The sequence below is a fragment of the Plecotus auritus genome, assembly GCF_963455305.1.
Source record: "Plecotus auritus genome assembly, chromosome: 1".
In the NCBI taxonomy this organism is placed as follows: domain Eukaryota; kingdom Metazoa; phylum Chordata; class Mammalia; order Chiroptera; family Vespertilionidae; genus Plecotus; species Plecotus auritus.
In genome coordinates this window covers 158,123,805-158,144,781 of record NC_137770.1, presented here as the reverse complement: position 1 = coordinate 158,144,781, position 20,977 = coordinate 158,123,805, and the positions used below count along the sequence as shown (strand labels likewise).

General features: G+C 41.4%; 1 protein-coding gene across 2 annotated transcripts in view; it reads right to left on the bottom strand.

The window, feature by feature from the left end:
• SFMBT2 (Scm like with four mbt domains 2) overlaps nucleotides 1-20,977 on the bottom strand; it is a 229,177-nt gene that overhangs the window by 199,449 nt on the left and 8,751 nt on the right. The gene's annotated exons all lie outside the window — the stretch shown is intronic.

Below are 20,977 nucleotides of genomic sequence, written 5' to 3'. Positions count from 1 at the left end.
ACACACACACACACACACACACACGCACGCACGCATGCACACACACACACGTGCGCACAAGAGGTCTGGTGTCTCCCAGGCACTGGTTACCAAAGCCAGTCAAAGTGTCAACGCTTGTAAATGTGAGCTTTGTGACCAATTGGAATTTTTCTATAACAGTATGATATTCCACACTTGCCTGGGAGTTCTGACAAGACTGGTAGTAAAATAGGTGAAATTACGGTCCGTACGTACAGAATCCTGCAGTCTAACTCACTCATGTCACATCCCGTAAAACACCCAGGTGCAGTCATTACTAAGGGTCAGCCATTCACAGTTCTGGTGGTTAGACAAAGCCAGATGTGGGGTTTTTAATCTTTCATTTATTCAGTGCTCACTTTTATTTCACATGTAGACAAAAGTTCAAATCAGCAAAGGGACAAAAATAGATGAAGGAAAAGAATAGTACATCAATAGCTACATAAACAGGATATTTTGTCACACACATACTGGTAAAGTATTTTTTAAGAATACCATGCCCGATACATCTGATAAACGGTTAATTTCCAAAATATATGAAGAACTTATATAACTCAACAAAAGGAAGACAAACAATCCAATAAAAAAAATGGCTAAAGGACCTAAATAGACACTTCTCCAAAGAAGACATAGAGATGGCCAATAGACACATGAAAAAATGCTCAGCGTCACTAATCATCAGAAAAATGCAAATTAAAATTACAATGAGGTATCATCTCACACTTGTCCGACTGGCTATCATCAGTAAGTCAACAAATAAGTGCTGGCAAGGATGTGGAGAAAAGGGAACCCTTGAACACTGCTGGTGGGAATGCAGACTGGTGCAGCCATTATGGAAAACAGTATGGAGTTTCCTCAAAAAAATGTTAATTGAAACTGCCATTTGATCCAACAATCCCACTTCTAGAAATATATCCTAACAACCTTGGAACACCAATCAGAAAGAATATATGCACCTCTATGTTGATAGCAGTATTATTTACAATAGCTAAGATTTGGAGACAGCCCAAGTGCCCATCAGTAGATGAATGGATAAAAAAGCTGTGGAATATATTGTGTGAATACATTCACACAGTGGAATACTATGCAGCCATAAAAAAGAAGGATCTCTTACCCTTTGAGACAGCATGGAAGGACCTGGAGATTATTATGCTAAGTGAAATACTAAGCCAGTCAAAGAAAGACATATATTATATGACCTTACTTATCTGTGGAATCTAATGAACAAAATAAACTGACCAACAAGTCCTCAGGCATGGAGGCATGGAACAGACTAACATATCTCGGGGTGAGGGCAAGGGACCAGAAGAAAAAACCAAAGAACTTACATACTTATATGCATAGCCCATGGACACAGATAGTAATGTAGTGAAGGCCTAGGGGAGAGGCGGGAGGGGCTGAATGTATGGGGGGAAGGGGGAATGGGAGACATCTGCAATACTGTCAACAATAAAAATATATCTATATATGTAAAAGGCTAAGTGACCAACCATACGTCTGTCTGATCATCTGACCAACCAACCGGCAGGTACATATGACATGCACTGGCAATTTAAAAATAAACATTGAATGAATGAATGAATGAATGAATGAATGAATGAATAAAATTTAGATAAATAAATAAATAAAAATAAACGTTGACTCGCTCATGTGCACTACATATAAAGCTCTTGCTGGCGCCAACTGCATGCGACACCAGACTGTATCTGAAGTCCAACTATTGGCACTTTGTTGTTGTTATATCATGTTGTTGTTGTTTATTTATTAATCAATTTATCAATCATTGTTTTTATCAATGTTGTTTTTATGCCATGTTTTTGTTATTTTTATGTCATGTCTTTGTTGTTTTTATATCATGTTGTTATTGTTCATTTATTAATAAATTTATATATTATTTTCATATACATTTTACTAATTTTCTTTCATCTCTGACACTTCTATTACAGAGAAAGGGCAAATAGTGATATTAAAATATTTTGTATTTTAATTTTATAATACTATATTATATATACTATTTTGACATGTAATTTTTTGCGGTAAATGTAATTACCGCACAAATCTTTCTTCCAATTAATTTCCTTTCAATGTGCATGAATCTGTGCACCGGGCCACTCACATATACTAGTATATACTTAAAAAAAATTTAAAGGTAAAAGTAAATATACCATATTGCATTTTCTGCAAAAAATCTACCAGGCCCTTCTTAAAACACACACACACTCACACACACCCCACATTTTGGTGCTCTTTGGATTACTTCCCTGAAAAATATTTTGAGGTTTTGGCAAAATTAAAAGAATGATGTAAGCCTAAATAGAAACTGGGTGGGTTTGGTTTTTTTTAATAACTCAAAGTTATCTCATATCACTGGTGAATCATTTGATAAGCTTAGTTTCTGAAACCCCCAGTCTACCCATTTAATGAACAGATGGGTTCTAAAACTATTTACAATGGAGGACAGTGGCAAACCCAGCACTAGAATACTGTGGCTGGTTAATTTTACCCCACGGACATCAGTTTGCTAAAACAACCCACAGGATAATGGGCAGAACTGCATACTCCTAAGAGCATTTCTTCACCATTCCTATTACGACACAGACACACAGCTCTGCTTTTGGAGATTTATAGACAGCTCTGCTTTTGGAGATTTCCTCCCCCAGGGACTGCAGACAGTGGCAGGAGAGGCTGCCAGATCACTGGATAGTGTCCCATCCCACCCTGGGATTTCGCCAGTTAATCACTACGCCCCCTGGTACCTGAGGAGCATCGCCGATGTGCTCTGCAGAGAAACCACTTGGTGATGAGCAAGTGGCCATCCAACCAAATACCCAACAACGCACAAGCATCCACTGAGAGAATGCTCACAGGGAGCACTGAGATGTCATTGAAACCCACACCCCACCCAATGACACCAACAGTGACTGTAAGTTTCCGGATCACTCCATCACTAGGCAAGGATACCACATCCGCTGACCCCAGGGGCTAACAAGATGGCCTGGACAAAGAAGGAGATAGAGGGTGGCATGCTCAGGAAAACTGCCTTCCACCGCTGTCCATGGGGTAATGCAGGAATCACCAAGAACTTGGAAGGGAGAAAGACAGGTAACTGAAGAGAAAGGGCAGGAAGTGGAACACTCCACAAACAAAACACCATACACTGCCCTGATGGAGAGTACATTCTACTTGGGGAAAGCTCCAATACATCAGAAAATTGGTAAAGTAAACAGTATGTTAGAAGGTGATAAGTGCTGGAGGGAAAACTAAAAATGGAGAGAAGGTACAGATGAGCAAGGGGTTATGATCATTTAGATGGTGGCCAGGTAAGACCTGAGAGAATGATATTTGAACAAAGACTTGAGGGAGAGTAGGGAGGTAGGAGGAACCCTGATGAGAGAGGACAGTTCACCAAAACAAGGGCCCGACCCCGCATTTCACTCTGCAGACAGGACTAGACACTGCAGGATTTCATTCCAGGAATGAAATGATCAGATTTGTTCTAGAAATACCACTCTGGCAGCTGCGTGCCAGACAGGTGACAGACAGGGGCAAGACCAAATGGAAACAGAGACTAAAAACAACATGCAGATGAAGGTCTAGAAGAGAAAAGAAGGAAACAAGGTTGTTATGTATTTGAAAGGTAAAATCCACAGGACATGGCAGAAACAACCCAAGAATCTCGCAATATTAACAAAATGCAATCTTTTCACAGCATGCAGTCAGGTTCCCAGAATAAATTACTTCACTTGCCACAGTTAGCACTCAGCAGCTAATAGAAGCTATGCAGTGCCTACGGAAATAAACAATTCTGGACGAAAATATATTAAATATAAGAATGACAAACTACTTCACAGAAATTTACTTTTGATGGAATTGCAGGGGGAGGGGACAAATCTTATTAGTGACAACTGATCTATAAGCTTTGCAAAATAAAAACAGGATTTTAAAAAGCAAATCCTTTTCCTAACTACAGTACCCTAATCCCAAAAAAAGGGGGGGCTATTTTTAAAAAAAAGCAAATTTTCTTTTGATTTTTAAAATATATGTAATTTCAAGTAATTTAAAGACTGAAGGTAAAATGGCTATTTTTGAAAGCAGCACTTCCTGAAGACATGAAAAGAAGGCTGAGAGGGCTGGATTTTTAAAGGGTCATTTCCTGTTTGTACAATACACGTTGTGACCCTGTGTAAAGTTAATTCTACTATAATTGACTCCTCTTATCTCTAAAGTTGTTGAACCGCAGAATTATAGGTCTGAACTGCCTTTCAAAAAGTGGTCTTGGCCCAGTGACAAGAACAGTGTACTTGGAGAATAAGGAGTAACAAGACCACTAGCTGTGTGACTTAAGCAAATTATTTAACCTCTCTGTTCCTCAAACTTCTCATCAGTTAAATAAGAAGGCTTAATTAGATGCAATCAATGGCCTTTTCAAATCTAAAATTCTATGAATTTACCAGGGCTTTTAGTATTAATTGCATATTTTCTGCATTTGGATTATCTGTTTATCTGAACCAAATATGATAAGCACCTGCCTCCTATCATTTAAGTATTCAAAGAAGAAAACTATTTTAGCATAGGCTAGACAAAGCCTCATTAAGAATATTCTAAAGTGAATCAGAAATTATTGGGAGCTTAGTTTCTATTTTGAATTGTCTCTAGACCAACAAGGTCCAAAAGAACTTTCTATACCTGCACAGTCTAATTTGATAACCATTAGCCACACATGGGCCCTTGGAATGTAGACAGTGTGAATGGGATCTCAATTTTAATTTTAATTAATTTTAATTTAAAAGCCCTATGTGGCCGGTGGCTGCCTATTGAACAGCACAGCTAGACCACTGCATAGGAAAACCAGAATTTACTATATTTGAATTTGGAGCACGTCCTAAATAACCATCAATTCCTGGCTCTCTTAAAAGATTTAATTCAATAACAGCAAGCTAATTAAAAAGAACATAGGAATTTTTAAACCTAAGAAAATTCAGTTACCCCATAATACCCTACAAATCTTTCAAAGCAAACTTCCTAAGTAGTAGGTTTTTATTGAATGTGTGCTGCCTTTCTGTATCAATACAATTTCAAAGAGGAACTCTCAGAAAAGTTAAATTATGTGTGTCATATATGATAATTTCCTTTTTCATTCATCTGTAAAGTCAAGAAAATCGTTCCACCTCAAAAATGTAATCATGCAGCCCAGCCGGTGTGGCTCAGCAGTTGAACGCTGACCCATGAACCAGGAGATCACGGTTCAATTCCCGATCAGGGCACATGCCTGTGTTACAGGCTCAATCCATGGTAAGGGGCATGCAATAGGCAGCCGATTAATGATTCTCTCTCATCATTGATGTTTTTATCTCTCCTTCCTCTCTCTGAAATCAATAAAAACATTTTAAAAATGTAATCAGGCATTATATTTTTCTGTAAAGGAAAAAAAAAACCTCCATGAATTTTATTAATGTCAAGTATCAATGGCTTATCTGACATATTAAAGGGAAAAGTTTGCTAAAATGTTTATGATTCCTCCATGATTCAACTCTCTCCATTTGCCTCTAACCAGACACTATAAAAAGGTAACTGGGGACTATAAAATAAGACATCAATTTAAATGCACCAAATCAATCATTTTAAGTAGAACTCAGGGATAATATAAAAAAAAGAAAAGAAAAAAGAAAACACCTGAATAAGTGTCAGAGTTAAACCTCACATTATTCTATACAAGGACAAGTGACAAGGCACAGTCCCAGGTGGCTACAAAATTTATTTTGGCAAATGACGGGTCACATTTTCACTTTTTAAACAGTGTTTACTTTTTCCCTCTCCATAAAAAGTATATACACTCTCTGAAGAATTCTTAAGGAATAAAATTATAGAGAAACAAATTTAAATCACTAGTAATTCTGACACCCAGAGAAAATCACTTTTATGTCTATAGTAACTCCTCCTAATAGCTTCCCTGTGGGTTTTTTCAAGTTCATATTGAATTTAGAATTTTAATTTTTTTTCATTTAACATTATATAAAAAGCATTTCCCCACATCATTAAAATTCTTTGAAAACATGACTTGAAATGGTTGGGTAATTTTTATTACAATATAAATAAGGTAACTTATTTAGCATTCTGCTACTGCTGACTGTTAAGTTGGTATGTGTGTTTTTCATCATCATAAACAGTACTGTAGTGATAATCTTCAGTCATAAATTCTATTACATCTGGGATGTTTCCTTTGTGTAGAATCCCAGAAGTTAGAATATGGGGCCAAATGCAGGAACATGTTTAAGCCTCATAATACATATTGCTAAAATGCTATCCAGCCTGCTGTCCTCAGCGAGTGAGTGACCAGCAGTGGACAACATAATCTGTCTGAACCCAGTCTCCTCCTGGGCCATAAATAGTGTTTATTTTCACCTTTTTCAATATGATATTTAAAAAATAGTATCCTGCCCTGGCCGGTGTGGCTTAGCTGGTTGGAGAGTTGTCCTGTACACCCAAAAGTGGTGAGTTTAATTCCCAGTTAGGACACGTGCAGGTGGCAACCAACCAATGTTTATCTCTCTTCCTCTCTCCCTTTCTCTCTCTAAAACCAATTTTTTAAAAGATTAATAAAAATGAATTTTAAAACAATAGTATCGTGCCACTGCAATACACAATCTTCGTGTGATACTACCTCTGTTCACATCCTTCCCACTTTTTAACTCTGTTGGTATTTTGTATAATTTTTAAGAGCTCTGATATTTTACCTCATAGAACTATTGAAAGATATTTACCCCAGTTTGCCCTTCAGCGGTTCCTTTTCATATATGGAATGTTAGTTGTTTTGCTTTATTTAACTTAGTCTAAACTATCTATTTTCTTCATTTCTTCTAAAACTTATATTCCTAAAATGTCCTCCCTCACCCTAGGATACCAGAAGTCTAACATTCTGGGTTTCAAGTTTTACATTTAACACACAGGAGATTTATGCTCAAATATTTTGTGAGGTGCAACTCTGAGCTGATCCCCACTCCCACAGTTAATAATCCAGTCTTGACTATTGGGTTTACATCCTGCCTTTATCATATATTAAATTCTTATGCATACAAGACTATGTTTCAGTGCACCAAACTTTAATGGTAAAAAGAGAGTGAAATTGGAACTAGGACCAATGTTCACATATCCCTCTTAGTTGGGTGATCATTAAACTTGAGGTCATTTAAGGTAGGTTTATAAAGGGATGACCATGGTTTTCCATGGCTTGACATGACCATCACAAGGAATTCTGCTGTGAACAGAATATATCCGAAAGTGAACACAGGCAGAAATTATTATGCATCAGAAACTGTTAAATGTCCCTCTCCCACCCCCAATATCCATTTTCTCCTTTGCCTACAGGGAGGAGCAACTGGTTAACCAAAATAAACATAAACACTGCTTGTGGCTGGATGTGGCTGCACCACTACATTCTGTCCAGTGGGAAATCTGCGGAATGAATGTGTTCAACTACAAGGTCACCCTTTAGTGGAAGGGACATGCCTTTGTATTTACCCCCAGAGCCACCACCAGGGATCACATAAGCCCTCCGAATATTGAAACGAAAGAGAAGGGAGTTAGGTTCTGCGGTCAGCTCCAGACTAGGACACATAAGAGAGAAATCAGCTTCTATCTTGTTTACAGTGTAAACTTTACACCATCCTACATAGGGTCCTTGATACTTACCCAATCCCAAATCCCCAAAGATAGACTCTAGCCTAGAAGGACTGTGCTCTTTTTTAATAAGTGTGTAATTATGGTGCTTAAGATTGTTAACTGTTCAACTCGGTTATTATCCAGAAGACTACCAGTAATGACAAATCTGTCTTTGGTTTGTTTAAAAAAAAAAAAATCACAGTTCACATTAATGCTGACCAATGTGCTTAAACCTGAAGAATGAAGCCCACAGGAAGATGAAAGAGGTCCCCTTCTCTGTGGGGAGCCCAGACTGAGCTTAACCCCTAAAGAATTGAAGGGGAAGCATCTACTATTTTGGCAGCTTTAAGGTACAGCAGAATTACCTGCAGGACTTGTCAAAACTCAGCCTGCTGGGCTCCAGCCCCGAGTTTCTGATTTAGTAGATCTGGGATGATGCCTATTCTGGGGTAATCATTTTTATTTCTAACAAGTTTCCAGGTGATGTGGATGCTGCTGATCCACGGACTGCACTCTGAGACCAACTGCTTTACGAAAAAGAGGTTTTTGTCTGCGTTGCTTAGAAAGATGAAAGTTGTTCTTTATCAAAAGAAATCTATTATAGGTATACTAGAAAACATAATATTTCTGCAAAATCACTTAAGTGTGGAGAAAAGTTGCTGTTTCTAGAAATAGTTTTGCATTAAATAGTATTTATTAAATAGCTTTACATTCTAGCTTTCCTTATAAAATGCCAGTTATCTCAATTCCATTATTTTACCAAGTCAAACTTTACTGTACACCATCTGCCTAAAGTCAGGCCTGCTTGCTCTCCATAAAAGTATGAGTTACAGTACCAAGAGTGTTTCATGTTGTTTTTCATGGTGGAGCCATGCTCTCAGTGGACCTAAGCACCTGTAGGAATCATTTTTTTCTGGGCCTTGGTGTTCTCAAACATCAAGAGGAGAATGGATTACCTAATCTCTAGGAATTAGGCTCCTCATTCCTATCGGATAGTTTTTCCTTAGCTTCAATGAGATAAGAGACTAGCAGATGGTTTTTTATATTGTATCTGCTTATAACTTTAAAAGCCAAATATTCTCTAAGGCTTGTAGAGCCTCCACCCACCCACCCACCCCCCAAAAAAAGAAACAACAACACAATCTCCTGCTCTTTTCCTCCTTCTCCATGTCCTGCTCCCCAGGCAATCAATTTCATCTATTTTAGCTGACTGTTTTGGCATTCATCTCCATAACTCTAAACAATATCTTACATCTTAATTTTTCAGTTTGTGTCATTATGAGGTAATGCCCTACTAGTCACACCACCACCAACCTCTCTCTCTCTCTCTCTCTCTCTCTCTCTCTCTCTCTCTCTCTCTCTCCCCCTCCCTCTCCCTCCCTCCCTCTCTCTCTTTCCCTCCTCCCTCCTTCTTATACCCTTATCCCTCTAATGGATATGATTGCAAGATTATGTCACAGCAGAACCATACACCATGCTATGATTACTTTTCATTTTCTCACACAACTTTTCCCTGGTGTTAATGGGGGTCTCATTTTCCCCACATCTTTACTTTTCTACATAATTATCACCCATTCAAATCCAATTTTTCCGTCAACTGCCTGACTCTCCTCTAGATAAACTGATATGTATATATAGGCATTTTGTTAATGTCATCTTGAAGTAATTTCTACCAGGGCCTTCTGTTCTGCTCTAGTCTAGACTAACTGCCTCTGTGCCTGGTACGCAGATGCTATCCTGAGACCTTGCTTCACCTCTTTCTTTGTAAGAGCGCCCCTTTCCTGTGTCCCAGGCCTGCCTAGATCTTGTTTTCTCCCTCCCTTTGATGGAGCACATTCCCCAATAGGTTCCTAAGAGAAGGTTTAGGTGGAAAACGTGTGAAACCTTATATGGTTAAAAAAAAGTCTTTAACCTACTCTCACATTTTAACTAATAATTTAGGTAGGTTAAAAACAAATTCTAAGTTAGAAAAACATCCTCTCTCAGAATTTTGATGGTTTTGCTCCACTGTCTTCTGGCTTCCACTGTTTTGATATTCTGAAATGCCACAATGATGTGTCCAGTGGCAATCTACTTGGGGCTTGGGAGCCCTGAGTGACTTCTTTCAAGATTAAAATTCTTTTGACACTGAAAACTGTGCTTCAGTTCTAGGATAATTTCTTGAATTATTGCTAACATTTCCTCATCCTGTTTTCTCTGTTGTCCCGTTCTAATATTCACTCAATAGTTGGACTTCCTTAATCTCCTTAATTTTCCCTTTTGTTTTCTATCATTTTTTTAAATCTACTATCTAGGATATTGCTCAACTTCTTCTAACTCCTTCATAGAGTTTTAGAACTTAATTTCAAAAACCTCTTTCTAAGGACTTCAAAGATGGCAAAGTAGGTAAACACTGTGCTCCCTTCCTGCCACAACTACAGCAAAATTACAGCTAAACTAGAGAACAACCATCACTCAGAACCACCTGAAGTCTAGCTGAACAGAACTCCCATAACTAAGGAAATACAGAAGCCATCTAGAGACTAGTAGGAGCGGCAGAGATGGGAAACAGGGTTCTCCCACACCCGCCTGTGGTGGTTAAGAGTCAGGAGAGATATCTCGGTGCAGAGGTCCCCTGGGAGGAACCAGAGGTCCCTGCCCCACACCAGGTTCCCAGCCAGGAGCATGAGATCCCAGAAGAGGATCCCTCCAAACAACTGGCTGTGAAAATCAGCAGGGACTCAATCCAGGTGAGAATGAGGGCTGCTGGCATCCCAGGCATCCTCTTAAAGAGCCAAGGCACAGACTCACTCGCTCACTAACACTTACTCTAAGCTCCGGAGAAGGGGCAGTAGCTCAAAGAGCGACTGGGGCATACTGGGAGGAACTGAACTGTCTGGCTTCAGAGTGAGGGATGGAGGAACAGCTCTCTCCCAGACATAAGCTCAAAATTGTTCCTTTGTTAAGCCCACCCCCACCACAGTGCCAGGCCCAGAGGCCATTGTTCCTTTGTTGAGCCCGCCTGCCTCCCAAGTCTCCACCACTGCTCACACCACCCTGAGACACTGCCCTACCCAGCTTAGGAACCAGCCAGACCCTCTTTCAGCAGCTATTCCACACAGGCAGCCAGCCCCCATCTACACTAGACTTTCCTAAAACCTCTCAAAGGTGTACAAAAATGCCAGACAAGCAATGTCTGGCCTTGGCATGGCCTATGCTTCTTTCTAAGCAGCCCCAAGCCTGGCACTAGTGTCAACTCAGTTGGCAGCATAGCCTTCCCAGTTGCCTCCAAACCTGGCACAGGCAGCTACCAACTGCATCCTCTTAAAGAGCCAAGGCACAAACTTTGTAGCTCCTACCAGGTGGCCCCAGGACACAAAAAGGCAATAACTGGCCTAGGTCTGCACCAGAGCCCCCTAAGAAATCCCATAACCAACACACCTGGTGGCTGACTTCAGACCACATCAGAGCACCACTCAACTAGCTCCACAAACAACACACCCAAAGGGTGGGCTTGGCAGGCAATAGAGCCCTACTAAAGCAAATCCCTCTCAGTGGGGTCAGGCCCACACAACAGCTGTCTACTGTAGTCATGACCAGTCCCCACAGCCACTCAGCCTGAGGGTCAATCCCAAAAACTTGCTAACAGCAATCAAGGCTCAACTACAACAGGAATGCACATACAACCCAGGGATACCTTGGGGCACTGGCTCAGGTAACAGGGAGACTACACAACTGGGCCCCACAGAACACATACGACACAAGGCCACCCTGCCCAGACTGGGAAACGCTGCAGATCTATCTAATACATAGAAACAAACACAGGGAGGCAGCCAAAATGAGGAGACAAAGAAACATGTCTCAAATGAAAGCGTAGGGCAAAACATCACCAAAAGAACTAAATGGCCCAGCCAGTGTGGCTCAGTGGTTGAGTACTGACCTAGGAACCAGGAGCTCATGGTTCAATTCCCAGTCAGGGCACGTGCCCAGGTTGTGGGTCGATCCCCAATAGGAGGCGCCAATTGATGATTCTCTCTCATTATTGATGGTTCTATCTCTCTCTCCCTCTCATTTCCTCCCTGAAATCAATTTAAAAAAAATTTTTTTTAAGAACTAAATGAAATGAAGGAAGAAAGCTACCAGATACAGAATTCAAGACACTGGTGATAAGGATACTCAATGAACTTAGGGGAAGATTAGATGAAATCAGTGAGAACTTACATAAAAAGATAGAAACCATTTAAAAGAACCAGTGAGAAATTAGAATACAAGAACTGGACTGAAGAATACATTAGATAAATCAACATTAGATGAGATCAACATCAGATTAGATGAAGCAGTGTATTGAATCTGTAACCTGAAATACAAAGTAATGAAAAACATCCAATCGGAACAGCAAAAAGAAAAAATACATTTAAAAAAATGAAGATAGTTTAAGGCAGTGGTCGGCAAACTGCGGCTTGCGAGCCACATGCGGCTTGCGAGCCGCGGTTTGCCGCTCTGTTGACTAATGAGTTTGCCGACCACTGACCTAGACTCTCTATTCCAATAATTACAGGCTGTTGTTGTTCCTTGTGATTAAGCCTCTTTCCCAGTGGTTGGCAAACTCATTAGTCAACAGAGCGGCAAAACGCGGGGCTCACGAGCCGCAGTTTGCTGACCACTGGAAGGGACCTCTGGGACAACATCAAGTGTAAAATTCCCATCAGAGGGGTACAATAAAGAGAAGTGAGAGAGCAAAGGATTGAAACCCTATTTGAAGAAATAACGACAGAAAACTTCCCTAACCTGGTGAAAGAAACAGATATATAAGACCAGGAAGCACAAAGACTCCCAACACATCATAATTAAAATGCCCAATATTAATGACAAAGAAAGAATCTTAGCAGCAAGAGTAAAGCAGTTAGTTACTGACAAGGGAGCTCCCATAAGACTGTCAGCTGATTTCTCAACAGAAACTTTGTGGGCCAAAAGGGACTGGCACGAAATATTCAAAGTGATGGAAAGCAAGGAGGTACAACCAAGATTACATACTCTACCCACCAAGGCTATCATTTAGAATTGAAGGACAGATAAAGAGCTCCCCCAACCAGAAAAAGCTAAAGGAGTTCATCACCACGAAACTAGTGTTATAAGAAATGTTAAAGGGACTTTTTAATGTAGAAGAATAAAAAAGATCAAGACTATAATTAAGCCCTAGCTGGTTTGGTTCAGTGGATAGAGCATCCACCTGGGAACTGAAGGGTCCCTGGTTCAATTCCAGTCAAGGGCACACGCCCAGGATGGGGCTCGTACAGGAGGCAGCCAATCAATGATTCTCTCTCATCACTGATGTTTATATCTCTCTCCCTTTCCCTTCCTCTCTGAAATCAATAAAAATATATTTTTTAAAAAGACTATAAATAAAATGGCAATAACTATATGCCTATCAATAATTACTTTTAATGTAAATGGATTAAATGCTCCAAGACAGAGTGGCTGAATAGACAAAAAAACAAGATCCAGACATATGCTTTCAGATTTTAAAAAAATAGACCAAAAGTAAGGGGATGGAAAAGATAGTTTATGCAAATGCAAACAACAAATAAGCTGGGGTAGCAATAGTTATATCAGGCAAAATGAACTTTAAAACAAATGCTATAGCAAGAGACAAAAATGAGTATTTCACAATGATGAAGGGATTAATACAATAATGGGATATAATCCTTGTACACACACACTCAACATAAGAGCACCTAAATATATAAAGCAAACATTAATAGCACTATTTACAATAGCCAAAATACAGAAATAATTTAAGTGTCCATCAATAGAGGACTGGATAAAGAGCATGCGGTACATACATAAAATGGAATATTACTCAGCCATAAAAAATAATAAATATTACCATTAGCAATAACATGGATGGACCTACAGGCTATTATGCTAAGTAAAGTAGGTCAGACAGAGAAAGACAAATACCATGTAAAATGATTTCACTTACATGTGGACTCTAAAGAATAAAATAAATGAACAAACAAACAGAAACATACTCACTCCTAGATTCAGAGAACTGATGTTTGCCAGATAGGAGGAGGGTTTGGAAGGTGGGTGGAAAAGTTTAAGTGATTAAGAAGTACAAATAAGCAGTCAGAGAATAGTCATGGGGATGTAAGGAAAGCATTTGGAATATAGTCAATAATATGTATGGTGCCAGGTGGGTACTTAAAAGTATCAGGAGGATCACTTTGTATGTTATTTAAATTTCTAACCATGATGTTGTACACCTGAAACTAATATAATATTATCAACCGTAGTTGAAAAAAATGTTTAATTTTTTAAAAAAGCTCTTTCTAATTCTCATAATATTCCCTTTCCTGTTCTATTCTATTCCTGTCACATGAATGCAAAATCTTCTATTATATCCTGGAGACAAATGACTTTTTCTTTTTTTAGATTTTTTTTCTCTCCTTTATAAGAAAAGTTATTTTTCTATCTTTATAATTTTGGTCTCTACTTTTTATATTAGCTGCCTTCCTCATAAGTCTGATTTTTTGTATTTAAGAGTGGGGAATTAAAAGGCTGATTGGCATCTCTGAGCACAGGGGTGGAGGCTGTTGATCTTGGAGATCAGTGTACAAAGACCTGCTGGGTCAATCCGAGAGGAAGCCCCAATATGAGTGTCTTTAAGTCTTTGCTCTAAGGTTGCTCAAAGTGCACGAAAATGATTTTCCAATATTCCAACATATAAGGGCTGGAGATATCTGCCTACTGTTCACTGGATTAGAATTGAGCATCCTAAGTAGACATAGTCAGTTTCTTCCCTGAGATTAGGCAAGTACAGACTAAAAGAGAGAAAATCTCCCCCGCTTAAACCCAAAGCAATAAAGATGTGTCCAACTTCAGATTTCCACTTAAGAATCAATGAATACTCTTCCTCCCTTAAGCCAGTACTTACTAATATACCATGTTTTCATCTTGATTGTTTACTAGACATAATTAATAAATGTTAAACTCTCGTTGTGTAACCAGAGTTTGAAACAAATTATCCAAACTCAGGAGAAAAAGCAAAACTTCAAACTATAATAAAAAGCTACCTTAGCATTAGAAATCATGCTTATCTCCCAAATGTTTACTGCTTAGAAGGTCTCACTCTAGTAAGCCTTATATATTAGTGATAAAAGAAATGCTGCATTTATTTCAAAGTTACCCAATTATCTAGACCTTTCCAACTGATCTGCCTTAAAGGAGCTTAAGAACTCATAATTTTACTAACCAGTAACATACTTGCTACTCTGAAATAGGGAAAGGTTTGCTGTTGTTTGTTGTTGTTTTTTTTAACATGACTCAAAAAAAGTGAATATTCTCCAACAGAAAATAAAATGTGATGGTCGAAACTAAAAGCTTATGAAATTCCAGACATGCTGTAGCTGCCCTTGGAAATCTAGCCTGTCTAAACCACAGAGAAAACTGCCTCATTTCACACTCCAGGAATTTCAAAATGAGCAGGGGACACATAATCTAAGCTAACACCATTCACAATATTTCACTCAAAATGGAAAATCACAGAGCATTCTGAAGGATGCACAACCAAATTTTTTTTTTTTACCAAAACCTGATCTCTGACAAATAATTTCTTCCTTCTTCCTAAAAAGCAGCATGCAAATGACAGCCTCTGAGCACAAGAGTATCTGTAAGAATCATATTTGTAAATGGCTTTGAAGATGAAACTGCAGTGTTAACTGCCAGCCGCTATTATCAAGGAGAGCTTCCTTCTATTTCTATTCACCCTGTCAGCCAGATCACCCTGCTAATGGTGCCTGACTAAGTCATCTACTCCCCACTCTCCCCAGCCAACATCTACTCCCCACTCTCACCAGCCAACTCAGCCTGTCTAAGAGACAGGCCCTGCCTGATTCCATCATCAAGAAGAGGAACTGATTCTTCCGGGCAACAAGTTCATGGAATTTTGCCATCCTCCATATGCTTGGAGCTTGATTTACCTTGATTAGGACAGCAATTTATGGGCCATTTTTCAACCAGGCTTCATTGGTTTTCACTCTAAATAGATTGAAATCTGACACAAATCGCCACCCCAGCGTAAAAAAATGCTACCTTTTTACAATCAGGTTCACACCTCGGTACTGGGAAATAAGATATGTTGTGGATAATAACCAGTCAAGGAGTACATTCCAGGGCTGGTGGCAGCCTACTGTTCGCACAATAACAAACTGTGTCTTCTAATTTATGGCCTTCACTGTCATCTCTTAACTTCCCAATCAAATGGCATGTATTTCTCCAGAATAGAAGGTGAGCTAAATAAGTCTTTCAAATGGGCATGGGAAAAATAAGAGCTTTCCATGTTCCGTGCCCAAAACAGAAAACCCAATCCACGTGTAGATTAGCTGTGCACCATCTTGGAAATTCATTTATGTATTTACTATTTACTTACACATTATTTAAGTATTTATTAACTACTTATTTACTATAAAGTAGGATGAAGCCTTGAAATTCCCAACTGAATCCTTTTAGGTGTTTAAATAATATATATACCCATAAAATTAGGCATAAGTCAAATTTTATAAAGTATATCATTTAACTGCATGAGAGAAATTTACTCTGGTGGAATCTAACTGACAATCATGCAAAATCAATTAAAAACACTCTAATTTACTATGGTTAGTAAAGAGCATGGGACATGTAACAAACCCAGCAGCGGGTGGCAAAAGACCTGCATTTATACTATAATATAACTAGCACTTACAGAATATGCTCTTGGCCTTTTAGCCACCACAAGCAACATTGTTCTCATCTGAAAACCACATCAACTTCTCTGGAAGCCTTGTGAAGTCTCACCTCCCACTCCAACATTGCTGGGAATCTGGGTTTTCGCTGACTTTCTTTGTTAAAACTAAGTGTGTCTAGTAGGGAAGAATAATATGGCATCCACTCAAATGGTAGAGACTTGAGAAAGGAAAAATTCACATGGTCTGAGCTGAATCCCAAAAGCTTTCATGAAGGAGATGAGTTGGGCCCAAAATGCCTGGCTGGCTACCCAAAGACTTAATCGAATAAAATGCAGAGAGCCACTCTGGTTCATAGCAGCAGAGGACTGAAAAGGGGAAGAGGGTGCCCTGCACTTTACAGCTAGCTGGGAGGAAGAAGGCATATTTAAGTTAGTTTTAAAGACAATGAATGACAAGGGCCAAAACTCCAGGCTCCAAGTATCCCGTTTACACTCCGAGCCATTCTCCTGCCTGCAAACAGAACATCAGCCTGGAAAACAATGACTGGTATGTTTGATTCAGTATGTCTGAATAGTGCCATAGAGAATGGACCAGAAAAGAGACCAGCAGAGAAATACTGAAGTTGCTCCACATCCATCAGTTTTTATTTAAACGATAGCATCCAACTGTTGATATCTCCTTACCGAAAATCAGAGGAGCACACTCGGCAGGGATTGGCTAGGCCAGTTGTGAGGCCCTGAATCATCTCAGAAACATCAGCTTCCCAATGAACCATCCCCAGCTGCATTCTGCCTAGCTTTGTTTCTATTTAACTAGAGGCCTGGTACATAAAATTCGTGCATGGGGCGGGGGAGTGTCTCACTAACCACTCCCCTGACAGCCTGATCAATGCCTAACTGCTCCCCAGCTGGCCTGATTGCCCCTAACTGCCTCCCCTGCTGGCCTGGTCACCCCTAACTGCCCTCCCCTGCAGGCCTGGTCCCCCCCAACTGCCTTCCCCTGCAGGTCTGGGTCCTCCCCTCAACTGTCCTCCCCTGCAGGCCTGGTCTCCCCCAACTGCCCTCCTCTGCCGGCCTGGTCACCCCTAACTGCCCTCCCTGCAGTCCTGGTCCCCCCCAACTTCCTTACCCTGCTGACCTGGTCCCCCCCAACTGCCCTCCCTTGCTGGCCTGGTCTCCCCCAACTGCCCTCCTCTGCCAGCTTGGTCACCCCCAACTGCCCTCCTCTGCTGGCCTGGTCACCCCTAACTGCCTACAACTGCCCTCCCCTGCTGGCCATCGTGTGATGGCCATCTTTGACCACATGGGGGCAGCCATCTTGTGTCTTGGAGTGATGGTCAATTTGCATATTATTCTTTTATTAGATAGGATTAGCACATGGTTGTTACTGCTTCTCAGAACACTCTGGGCCTGACTTACAGCCTCCTCTCTCCCCTCTACTCATCTAGAAAGCTCTCCCTTATGAAATGCCTGAATAAAGCATCAATTCCTGCAGAATCTCACCTGCCGTCAAATAAGTATCTGAAAAATCACCCACAAATAAACAAAAATAAAAAAACCTGGGAGGGAAGTTTCTCACACACACATCTTTTACATACTCGGAACTTCAAAATCCTCTTAATTAGATCAAGTAGAAAATGAAAGCTGTGAATTGCAAAGGAGATGAGCCAAGACAAAATGTGCAAGGATGAGGGCTGCAGAGTTCAACGATGCATATCAGGTTGACATGCTGGTGGAAATCTTAGCAAATCAACCTTTGGCCAAAGGAGCTACGTGGGATGCAGCCTATAGCCTTCAACAACGTACAGCTAGAAGTTAGAGTAATGATTTTACATCGGTTGCTTGCTCATCTATATATATAAAAAGCCAGAGACTGGAACGCTGTAACGACCGGAACAACTGGTCGCTATGACGCCCAGTGCAGTCAGCGAACCTGCAGGATGGGAGGGTGGGGCCAGCCAGCCAACCTCCTGCAGCCCCTTTCCTCAGCCAGCCCCACCCCTGATCAGCCCCTCACCCTGGCCAACTTCCCACAGCCCCTCACCCTGGCCGGACTCAACCTCCCACAGCCCCTCACCCTGGCCGGACTCAACCTCCCACAGCCCCTCACCCTGGCCGGACTCACCCCCAATCGCCCCCCCCACCCCAATCAGGGGTGGGGCCCACCTACCAATCGCCTGCGGGCCCTCCCCCTAGCTAGCTCCACCCCAGATCGTCCCACACACACCAATCGTGGGTGGGGCTGGCCAGCCAACCTCCCACAGCCCCTCCCCTGGCCGCTGACCCCCGATCAGCCCCCCATCCCATTCAGGGATGGGGCCAGACAGCCTACCGTCCACAGCCCCTCCCCATGGTTGGCCCAGCCCTGATCAGGCCCCAATCGGGGCGGTCCAGCCAGCCAACCTCCTGCCGGATCCCATTCATGCACAAATTCATGCACTGGGCCTCTAGTTCTATATAATAAAAGGCTAATATGAAAATCGACCTAACAGCAGAACGACTGGTCACTATGATGCACACTGACCATCAGGGGGCAGACACTCAATGCAGGAGCTGCCCCTGGTGGTCAGCCAGAAGCCAGGCTCACAGGGCTAAGGATGTCCAACTGCCCTCTCCCCTGGGGGAAGTGGGCCTAAGCTGTCAGTCAGACATCACCCGAGAGAGCTCCTGGACTGCAAGAGGGCACAGTCCAGGCTGAGGGACACTCCCGCCCCTCCCGCCGCCAGTGCATGAATTTCATGCACCAGGCCTCTAGTTGACAAATAAAAGACTATGTATTACAGAAGAATAGGTATGATTAAAAGCAGATGAAGTCTAACTAAGCGAGGTAATATCAGCAATGATATTAATGCCCAGGCAGCGTGGCTCAGTGGATGAGCGTCGACCATGAACTACAAGGTCAGGCTTCGATTCCAGGTCAGAGCACATGCCCGGGTTGTAGACTCGATCCCTAGTGTGGGGCATGCAGGAGGCAGCCGGATCAATGACTCTCTCTCATCATTGATGTTTCTATCTCTCTATCCCTCTCCATTCCTCTCTGAAACCAATAAAAATACTTTTAAAAGAACACAATGATATTAATTAATAAAACAAGTAGACTATCTGGAAAAGTGAACATTTGCCCTCAGGAGTTATCATTGTTCTCATGATCTCTGGCCTCCTGTTCACATGTGTGCAGGTGAACTATTATCTCCAGGTAAGTCTCTTCTTCCTCTCAGGCATCTCCATTCCAAGGTGCCTCTTTCCCACTTCTCTGCCCTCAGAGAGGCAAATCCAGTTTCTTCCCTACAGAAATGCATGCAAACCCTTCAGTAATCCAACCTAAGTTTTGTTAGTATGCTTTTCCTTCCATCCCCCTTGACGTTTCCTGTCCCTACCAACATTCATTTTATGAACGTTCTCCAAGCTCTCCGCAATGCTTGAGAAGCAATGGATCTCTTTCAGACAGAGCTCCAACTGGAGGCTGTTTTGAGCATTCTTTTATGAATCTCTGTCTTTTTTAATTGAAGAACTGCAACCTATGCCATGCACCAAGAAGCGTCCATTTATATCAAATGGCAGATCCCCTTTTCTGAAGCATGCCCGGTGAGTATTTTTGCTTAGTACATAGACAAAGTGACTATTACTGAGTATATAACATTAAAAAAAGAAAACACCCAGAAGGAAACATCCTCTCCAACATGGAGATGGGGAAAAAGAAAAATGACTGCAAGTGCAAATGCTTCTCTGCAACCATCCGTTAAGCATGTACCTTATACAAGTCAGAGACTTTTTTCTCTAACAAAAAGATAGCATATTTGTCACAAAGCTGCATGTCTTTTACCTTTTAAAGCCGATTTTTAAGATACATTTGCACCCAGCAAGAATTCTATCCTGCCAGATTCATCACAGGAAAAATTGAAACGGGAGGTTGAAGACTGAAGGGAAGTGACTTAGCCAAGGTCAGAGGAAACGGAAGAGTCACTGGTTCACTCTAACCATTGGACCTTAGTTAGTGCCCTCTAACCATCTACCCCATACTTAGTACACTTTCTAAAATAATGCCAACGCCAATTTCTATAAAAAGTCAGTACTTCGATTTGGCAACACTTGACTTTTTCTCCTGTGCTTTAAAGGAAGTGGAATTAATTTTTCTTCATATAGACTGAAGATCTGACTTGCCAGCTTCAAACTTAACCAGGGGAGGAGGCTACAACCAGTTGATGAGCCCAAAAGGGGCACAAGACAGACAGTGCTTAGTTAGGTCACCCACAGAGGGCAGCTTCGAGGGTCTGTCTGCAGTTTTCTACAAGAGAATAAAATCCATACTAATAAAAGGGTAATATGCTAATTAGAGTGGGAGACCTTCCGGAAGTCCTTCCGGACAAAGCCATGGTGGCAGGGCCGAGGCAAACGCAGTTAGGGGCAATCAGGCCAGGAGAGGAGGGCTGTTGGGGGTGATCAGGCTGGCAGTTAGGGGCAGCTGGGGGCGATAAGGCCAGTGGGGGGGGGGCAATTGGGGGTGAGCAGGCTGGCTGGGGGGGGCAGTTGGGGCGAGCAGGTTGGCAGGGGGGGCAGTTGGGGGCAATCATCCCAGCAAGGGGGGCAGTTGGGGGC